The sequence below is a fragment of the Chlorocebus sabaeus genome, chromosome 21, assembly GCF_047675955.1.
Source record: "Chlorocebus sabaeus isolate Y175 chromosome 21, mChlSab1.0.hap1, whole genome shotgun sequence".
In the NCBI taxonomy this organism is placed as follows: Eukaryota; Metazoa; Chordata; class Mammalia; order Primates; family Cercopithecidae; genus Chlorocebus; species Chlorocebus sabaeus.
In genome coordinates this window covers 23578205-23585920 of record NC_132924.1, presented here as the reverse complement: position 1 = coordinate 23585920, position 7716 = coordinate 23578205, and the positions used below count along the sequence as shown (strand labels likewise).

Sequence of the window (7716 nt, the reverse complement as noted above, 5' to 3'; positions counted from 1 at the left end):
GAACTGAGTACCGGCATAGAAATGGTTTGCCCTGTTTTCATTCCTGGAGGGCTCAGCATGAGATGCCCAAGGGGCCCTGAAATCCATTTCCATGACATTTTCCCATGAGCTGGGGCATAAACCCCCATCGAATGACTGAAGGGAAGCGGAAGGCGCAGAAACGCGGACGAAAAGGAATCCGACGCTTGTTAAACCGTGTGATGCAAAATGCGGGAAAGTCCAACCAGCTCCGTGTTTCAAAGCTGGAGTCCAGATTTCCCACCCATTCCTACAGGCAGGTCGGCCCGCCCTCTCCCTCCTTTCCGCGTCGCTTACTGGTGAGTAGGAGATTGACAGGTCATTTGACCAATAGGTTGGCTCCTCTACGGAGGCGCTCGGGAGCCAGTCGGGTCTTTGGTCCCTCGAGCGAGATGCGAACTCTGTGCGTCGACGTCAGCGTGCTGACGTCACGGGCCGGAGGTCCCGGGGCTGCTGGGTGCGGGCGGTGGGCTGCACGTCGTCCACTGGACTGTGTCCCGGGTCCCGCCCCGCCAAGCCCCGCCCCTCAGGCCGGGCCGCTACCGCTGAGCCGCAGTTCCCGGGCCAGCCTGGGGCGGCCGGCCAGGAACCACCCGTTGAGGTAGGCTGGGTTTCTCGTTCCCCTATTTGACAGGTTGGAAAACTGAGTCTCTTGGGTCAGATGACTTGCATGGGGGCGTACAGGGGACCCGCGGACGGAGGCCATAGCCCAGTCCTGTTCTGTTTACTGAGTCCTGCGCGAGCCTCCGGGGGAGGAGGGGCGAGGCAGACTGTGCTCATAATGGACACAGGAGTGAAGTTGCAGAATGCTGAGTCCCGCTGCTCCCACGGCTTGGGCAGGAATTCAGCGATGGATATAGGTAGCGGGAGTGTCCCCATTGCTGCCGCCTGCGGACCCTGAGGAGTCCCCGATGGGGTCGGCCCCGTGCTGGCGCCATGGGCCCTCCAGAGGGACCAAGAATTTGTGACTGGGTGTAATGCGTGGGTTGTCCAGACACAGGCGGTTGTGAGTCTCTTCTATTCATTGAGAAAAGTCGTGTTCAAAAAAAAAAAAAAAAAAAAAAAATGAAAGCACGAATCATGAATGTTCTCGCTGTGGTTTCAGTTCACTGCTTCGCCTACTCATAGATATCTCGCCATTGTTTGAAATTTTAGTTGCTTGATTACTTTTGGTTTAGGGTTAGGGATTTTTTTCCCCCTCTCTTTTAGTTCAAACATGGGTCGACATTGTGGAACTTTTCTTTGTTCACTATGTCATTTGTCTTCTATTTCACAGATGGAATCACTGAATTCATCACTTGTACTAGTTTGGATAAGTTTAGCAAGGTAACAAAGTAACGGGTCTAATTAAATCTTTACTGGAATTAGTCCAGTTTGCTGCATTTCCTTGTTAGGTAGAGTTCTGAAAGGTAATTCCCATCTATATACCATCTACCCATACGCCTCTTTATAGAAGCAGGATCTCACAAAACAACTTATGGTATCCTTGTTTTATTTACGGATTCTGGTAATTAAAGTGGTGGATTATTCGTGTTCATAAAGTGAAAACATGTACAATATGTTGTCATGTAGAAGTCACCCTCTTTAAAATCTAGCTGTCTCAAACATTGGTCTTTTAAAACAGCATTATTGCATTGCCTAAAAATGCATGAAAGAAATGAAATTAAACAGCCTCTGAGGGATATTACCTTACTTATGTTCACAGAAGGATGGTGATTAACATTTGGATTTATTCATTGGACAGTTTATCTGAGTGATTATCTATGCCATCCATTGTTTTAGGTGTTAGAGTTTGAGTAGTGAGCAATTTAGATAAGGCCCCTACCCTCAAAGATTTTAACTTTTGATGGAGAATATAATACACATGTAAATCAAAAAGACAAGTTTAGATAGTAATTAATGTCAGAGAAGGTATTACTGGGTAGGGAGATTGAGAGTGACTGGGTTGTGTGGAGAAATGGGGTGGTCAGGGAAGACCTCCCTGAGGAGGTGACATTTTGGGTGATAGCTGAATGTTTAGCTGAGTCAGCCATGAGAAAATGGGCTGAAAGTTTCTAGGCAGATATAAACAGTGTAAAGGAGCTAAAGGAAGAATGAACTTGGCATGTTGCAGGGACAAAGGGAACCTTTGAGTGAACCTAGGGAAGGGTGAGGTGAGGGGACAGTGGTCAGAGGTGGCACTGGAGAGGTGTACAGGGTTTGGATCATCTTGTATCCCATGTGAGAATTACAGGCAAGCAAGGGAAAGATAATTTGTATATTGCAAAGTCTTGTTTTCTTTTAGTGATACTCATAAACTCTAACCAACTTTCTGCTTTGTTTTGGTTATGAAATCATTGCAGTAATTCATTGTGTATATATTTTTTCTCCAGAGGCCCTCTTAATGAAAAGATCTTGTTTCCTTCAGCACCTTATCTTATGTAGTTTGTGTCCTTTCCATTTTTATATGCAAAACTCAAAGTCTTTACTTTTTCTTCAGCTCCCTGCTTTTAATCCTTTCTACTTCCAAGCATGAATCCTTTCTTATTACCTGTACCTGCCTTCCACAGGCAGTCGGTCTCTGCTCTTCTCCAAGCCAAATTCTAGGAAGCTGCATTGGCAAGTGGATTATTGTTCTTCATTAGAACTTGTATTACTGACCAGAAACGTAATGCTTGCCTTTATTTAGTACCTATGATATGCCAGGTATGTTATATACATTCTATTCCTTCCAACATGTTGCAAAGAAAAATACTAAGCTTTTTTGATAGTGAAGGAAACTTACACTTCAGCTACTGAGCTAGTACTGATGGAGCTTGGATTTGAACTCCCATTAGCTTTACCCCAAAGCCTAATTCATTCTACCCCACCTGCCATTAACCCCCAACCTCACGACCCTGAGCAGCAACAAGTCTCTATTACTTAAAATTATGTTTTATGATGTGGCATTTTAGAGATCACGTGATTCACCCCCTTAGTTTAGCGATCACGTGATTCACCCCTCTTAGTTTAGAGCTGGGGCTGTGGAGGTCCAGAGAAGGTCAGTGAGTTTTAAAATAATGCACCTAATGGCCAAACTGGTATCAAATTTTCACCCTGCTCATTTTCAGGCTAGTGTTTTTTTCTGCTGTATTTCCTTCATGAAAGTCCCCTATCAATATATTTCTGTATATATAAAAATATAATATTTCAAAAGCATGAATTTATTGTCCACAAACTCGTAAAAGTTAACTTTAAAAAGATGAGACGTTGCTGCTTCTTGGGCTACAATAATCCTTTGCCTTATTTTCCTTCCCTTTTCTGAACCATGAACATCCAGATTCATTTCTGGATGAATCTGATTTCTGTTAATAGAAAGCTGTGGTTTAAAAATGACTTTTAACATTTTGTTTTAATTTTAGAAATGTTTGAAAAGGAGTTTAAAATGTGTTGCTATTTTCCTAGCCTTAACCTTATGCTTAGAAGTATGGTAATATTGTCTAGAGTTTGCTGACTCATAGTTTCTCTTAGCAAGTAGACTTTCTTCCTGTTATTGAGGAAGCCCTTAGGTCAGTGATATAACTTCTTTTTCTTAGTAATATGTTATGTTTAAAAATAAGTAAAAATCAGTTTATAAATTAATGTGATTGAGCATGCTGTTAATAGTGGTCTTAAAATTTAAAAATACGCATTATTTATTTCTAAGGTTTGCATATTTTAGTAATTATGAGTGGAATATGGTAGACGAATAACAACAGGCTAATAAATAGCTTAATTTACTTTTTGTATGTCTTTTTGACTCTCCTGTAACTTAATATAATTTATTTTTTTCTTTAGAATAATTTTAATGGAATTAGTATCTTCTTTTTTACATATTGGAAGGTACTTAAGTTTAAGCAAAAGAGAGTTTTTGCTCTTTAGGCCAAAATATCAAAACTAGACATTCTGACTATCTCTGTTCTTTAAAATTGTTCATGCAACTGATGCCCGTATTCTGAAGACTCAGGTCATCATGATTTGACCTCCATCTTTTGCCATGAGCCCAGTGCCCCAAACTGGACTCCTGATCTTTGCCTCAGGCTTTCCAGCTTCAGTGCCATTACTTGTTCTGCTTGGAATGCCCTCTGGATAGACAACTCCAGCCAGCCAAAATTCTACCTGTCCCTCTAAGTCCACTCAAATGCTGCTTTATCAATAAAGCATTTCCTGTGTCTCTATAACAGAAGCCTTCTTTTCTCATAGCACTTTTGGGAGCGTCTCTTTGACACCAGTTACCAGTCCTGATACCATTTGTATTGCACTATTACATACACAGGTGTTAAAATATATGTTGACTTGAGCTTAAAAGACTTGATAATTTGTGTTATACATGCACAGTTTTTTGCAGATTGTAGAGCCCTGTTATTTTATTTACACTTTTATCATCTTATCTTTGAGAGACAAACTATTAGGCTTTTCTCAGCTTTGATTCCACAGAGCCTGTTTGCTGTTGTAGTTAAGGGTCTGCCTTCTGCAGTTATCAAGAGGTCCTTTGAGAGAACTCATGTCTTTGGGCTATAAATGCTGAAGGCACACGGTCACAAATAAAATCAGTGTTCGCTGTGTTTATGGTATTGGAAAATACTAACAATGATTTCCACTTTTTAATATTAGAGATGAGAAAACTGAGGCCCAGAGAGACTAGCCCTGTGTTACTTGCAGTGCTAGGCTAAGAAGCCTGGTCAGTACCCTTGGTTCATGGCTGCAAGGGCTTGTAGCAGGCCGTTGTCAGTTCTGATGTCCTGTGTTGGAACTCCCGGCAGCCTCTTACACGATATATCAGTACAGCTCAGGCCTTTTCAATTGTTTTGCTTGCTTTATTTGTGAGCTGACCTGGATCCGGAAGATACCTCTTGTGGTGAATCAAGATTAAAGCTTTAACTCTCACCAGGAATCCCTGACTCTGAGCTATTTAAGCCTGGGGGATCTTCCTGAACAGGCGGTATGGAATCAAGTTCAGTAGGCTCTTTAGTTTAAAACCCTTCTCCTTCCTCTCTAGTTATAGTTTTCAAAATAGTATTGTGAGACTAGCGAGCATCCTCAGTGTATTCAGTCTGGAGTTTGGAGGCATTTGGCCCAGGACCTTCCAAGTTGCAGTAATCATAGGTTTCTATGTCCTATATTTTTCAGGACAGTATACTTTTCAAATACTGTGCATTATTGCTCACCAAAGTGTATTCTTGTTTGCTTCTTGTTTCAGGAAAATATATTATCAGAATTATTTTTTTAAATTAAGCATTTATTAAATTAATCATGTGGAAACTGAATTTCAAGTACCTTTTGCTATTTTAATTGTATGTTAAATTCCTCAAAGGTAACACAGAGGGCATCAAACTTTTCTCTAGCTGAGGGGAGGAACACCAGCCAAGACTTGCCTTGGGCATTGGTGGTAATAACTGATGCATACTGAGGACTTTGTGCCAGGCGTTGTTCTAAATGCTTTGTGTCAGGGCTTCTATGCCTCAGCGCTATTGATATTTTGGGCTGGGTAATTCTTTGTTGGGGGCTGTTCTGTGCATTGTAGGATATTTAGCAGCATCTCTGGCCCCTACCCACTAGATGCTAGTGGTACCTTCTCTAGTCATGACAACTAAGAACGCCTCCAGACATTGCCAGATGCTTCAGGTCTTGACGGGTGAGGGAGGAGAAGTACACAATCCTCCTCACCACACTGTTGAGAACCACTGTTTTTTATAAACTGATTGATTCCTTACAGCAACCCTCTAAGGTAAGTTGTAGTATAATTGTCCCTGGTTTACAGAAGAAGAAACGTAGGCATAGAGAGGTTAAGTAACTTGTCTAAGGTTATACAACTAGTAAGCAGCAGTACTGGAATGTGAAACGAGGAAATGCTCTTTCTGAGCTCTCACCCAACACAGCTGACTCAGACTGGCCACCAACTATTAGGGCTCCACAGACCCTGTAAGCCAGGAGGAATAATAAATGCTGGCAGGGACCAGGCAGAGCTGGGAGTGAGCAAGGTGGCTGGGTGGCAGATTGGTAAATGGGGGAGTATTGCCATGATTGCCTGTATTTATGGAGTAGCAAGAAATCTGGATTTTATTTATGTGAAAAACTCACATCTTTAATATTGCAGTTAATTCAGTGTTTAAGAAACATTGTGTTCAAGACCAGCCTGGCCAATATGGTGAAACCTCGTCTCTACTAAAAATATAAAAATTAGCTGGGCATAGTGGCAGGCGCATGTAATGCCAGCTACTTGGGAGGCTGAGGCAGGAGAATCACTTGAACCCAGGAGGCGGAGGTTGCCATGAGCCAAGATTGTGCCACTGCACTCCAGCCTGGGTGACAGAGCAAGACTCCATCTCAAAAAAAAAAAAAAAAAGGGAAAGAAACATTGTGCAAGCCAACAAATACCATCACCTCTGTAGGGACAAGATTTGGTCCCAGGCTGTTAGCTTGCAGCCGCCTTTGTGTGGACTGCAGCAGTGTGATGCTAAAAGGAAGTGTGCATTCATTTGATTTAGGAAATGAGGTGGATTCTATGTGGAGGGCAAAAGATCCTCTTTGTTGAAGACTGGAAATGAAGGTGGGTGAGGTGGGGCTTCTGGACTAGAAGGGGCCATCCAGCCCACTCTGAAATTTGCTCCGCAGACTCAGTTTGAAAGTTACATACTCCTCCTAACTTTGAAGAGTGTTATTCATAACTATTTCTTTCATGACCTCCACTTGTCTGGGTGTTAAAATAGATATTTTATAGGACACTGAGAAAATGTCATTTCTGGAGTTGACCAGCTGTATCCTGGAGAAACTACAGCCACACCTTTTTGTTGACAGCCAGTAACCAGTGGAGTCCATGTTTGTTCTCTTTGAACGACGAGGCTCTCTGCCAGCTTTTTAGAAGTAATGGACTCTTGCTGGCCTTTGGAACATTTTCCTTGTCCTCAGGACCTGGCCTCCTCAGTCAAGCCTGCATGCCCTTGGTGTAAAAGGCAGGCACACACTCCCATGCTGACTTCCTGGCACTCTGTGCCATTCCAGCTTTCCATTCCGGCTGCACTTCCTGTGACTCCCTCACATGGGGCCTCTCCAGATTGTCCACCTCCTTGCTGTTCACAGACCTGCTTGTGCTTCTCTTTTTAATTTAGTCTACCCTTTCCTTGGAACATAAATTTTCGTTTCTTTGAAAGTCTCATTTTCTCTGAGGCCAGCCTTTTCATTAAGCCTTTCTGGTCATACAAACCAGAAGTTCAGTCTTCTTTGTATTATAATTATCTTTGACTCTGATTTCTAATTATTTATGTAACTGTATTACCTCCTTTATCAAACTCATTCAAGCTTGATAAAGGAGGTAATACAGTTACATAAATAATTAGAAATCAGTTATTTAAGATTGAGGATCAGTACCATGCCTTCCATTTTATTTCCCGCATAGCATTTAGCATAGTGTTTTACTTATGGAAGATGCTCAATAAATATGTCCGTTTGTTTGGGTTAGATGGGTTCCTACTCATGTAGTGATTTCTTTCTGTTTCTCTATAATTGTATTCATTTTTGTAGTGTGTTATTAGGATGACTTCACTAAATAGCATTCAAAATATATTGGAAAGAAAGATTACCAATTTAGTTAATTTGGGAGAGTTGGGAACATTTTTATTAATTAAATAAAAATATTCTTGGCTTATTTAATGTAATGCTGACCCTTGGATAACACAGATTTGAACTGCACAGGTCCAGTTG

The 7716-nt window shown here is 41.8% G+C and overlaps 1 protein-coding gene across 2 annotated transcripts in view; it reads left to right on the top strand.

Annotated features, from left to right (window-relative positions):
- The first annotated feature begins 419 nt into the window (after window positions 1-419).
- The window catches only part of STARD3NL (STARD3 N-terminal like), a 52190-nt gene continuing 44893 nt past the window's right edge, over window positions 420-7716 (top strand). The window contains exons 1-2 of one of the 2 annotated variants that reach the window (XM_037988181.2): window positions 443-619; window positions 1295-1344. The gene's annotated coding sequence lies outside the window, so the exon portion shown is untranslated. Of the gene's footprint in view, window positions 620-1294; window positions 1345-7716 lie in introns of both variants that reach the window. The other variant, XM_007981570.3, reaches the window with a different exon arrangement.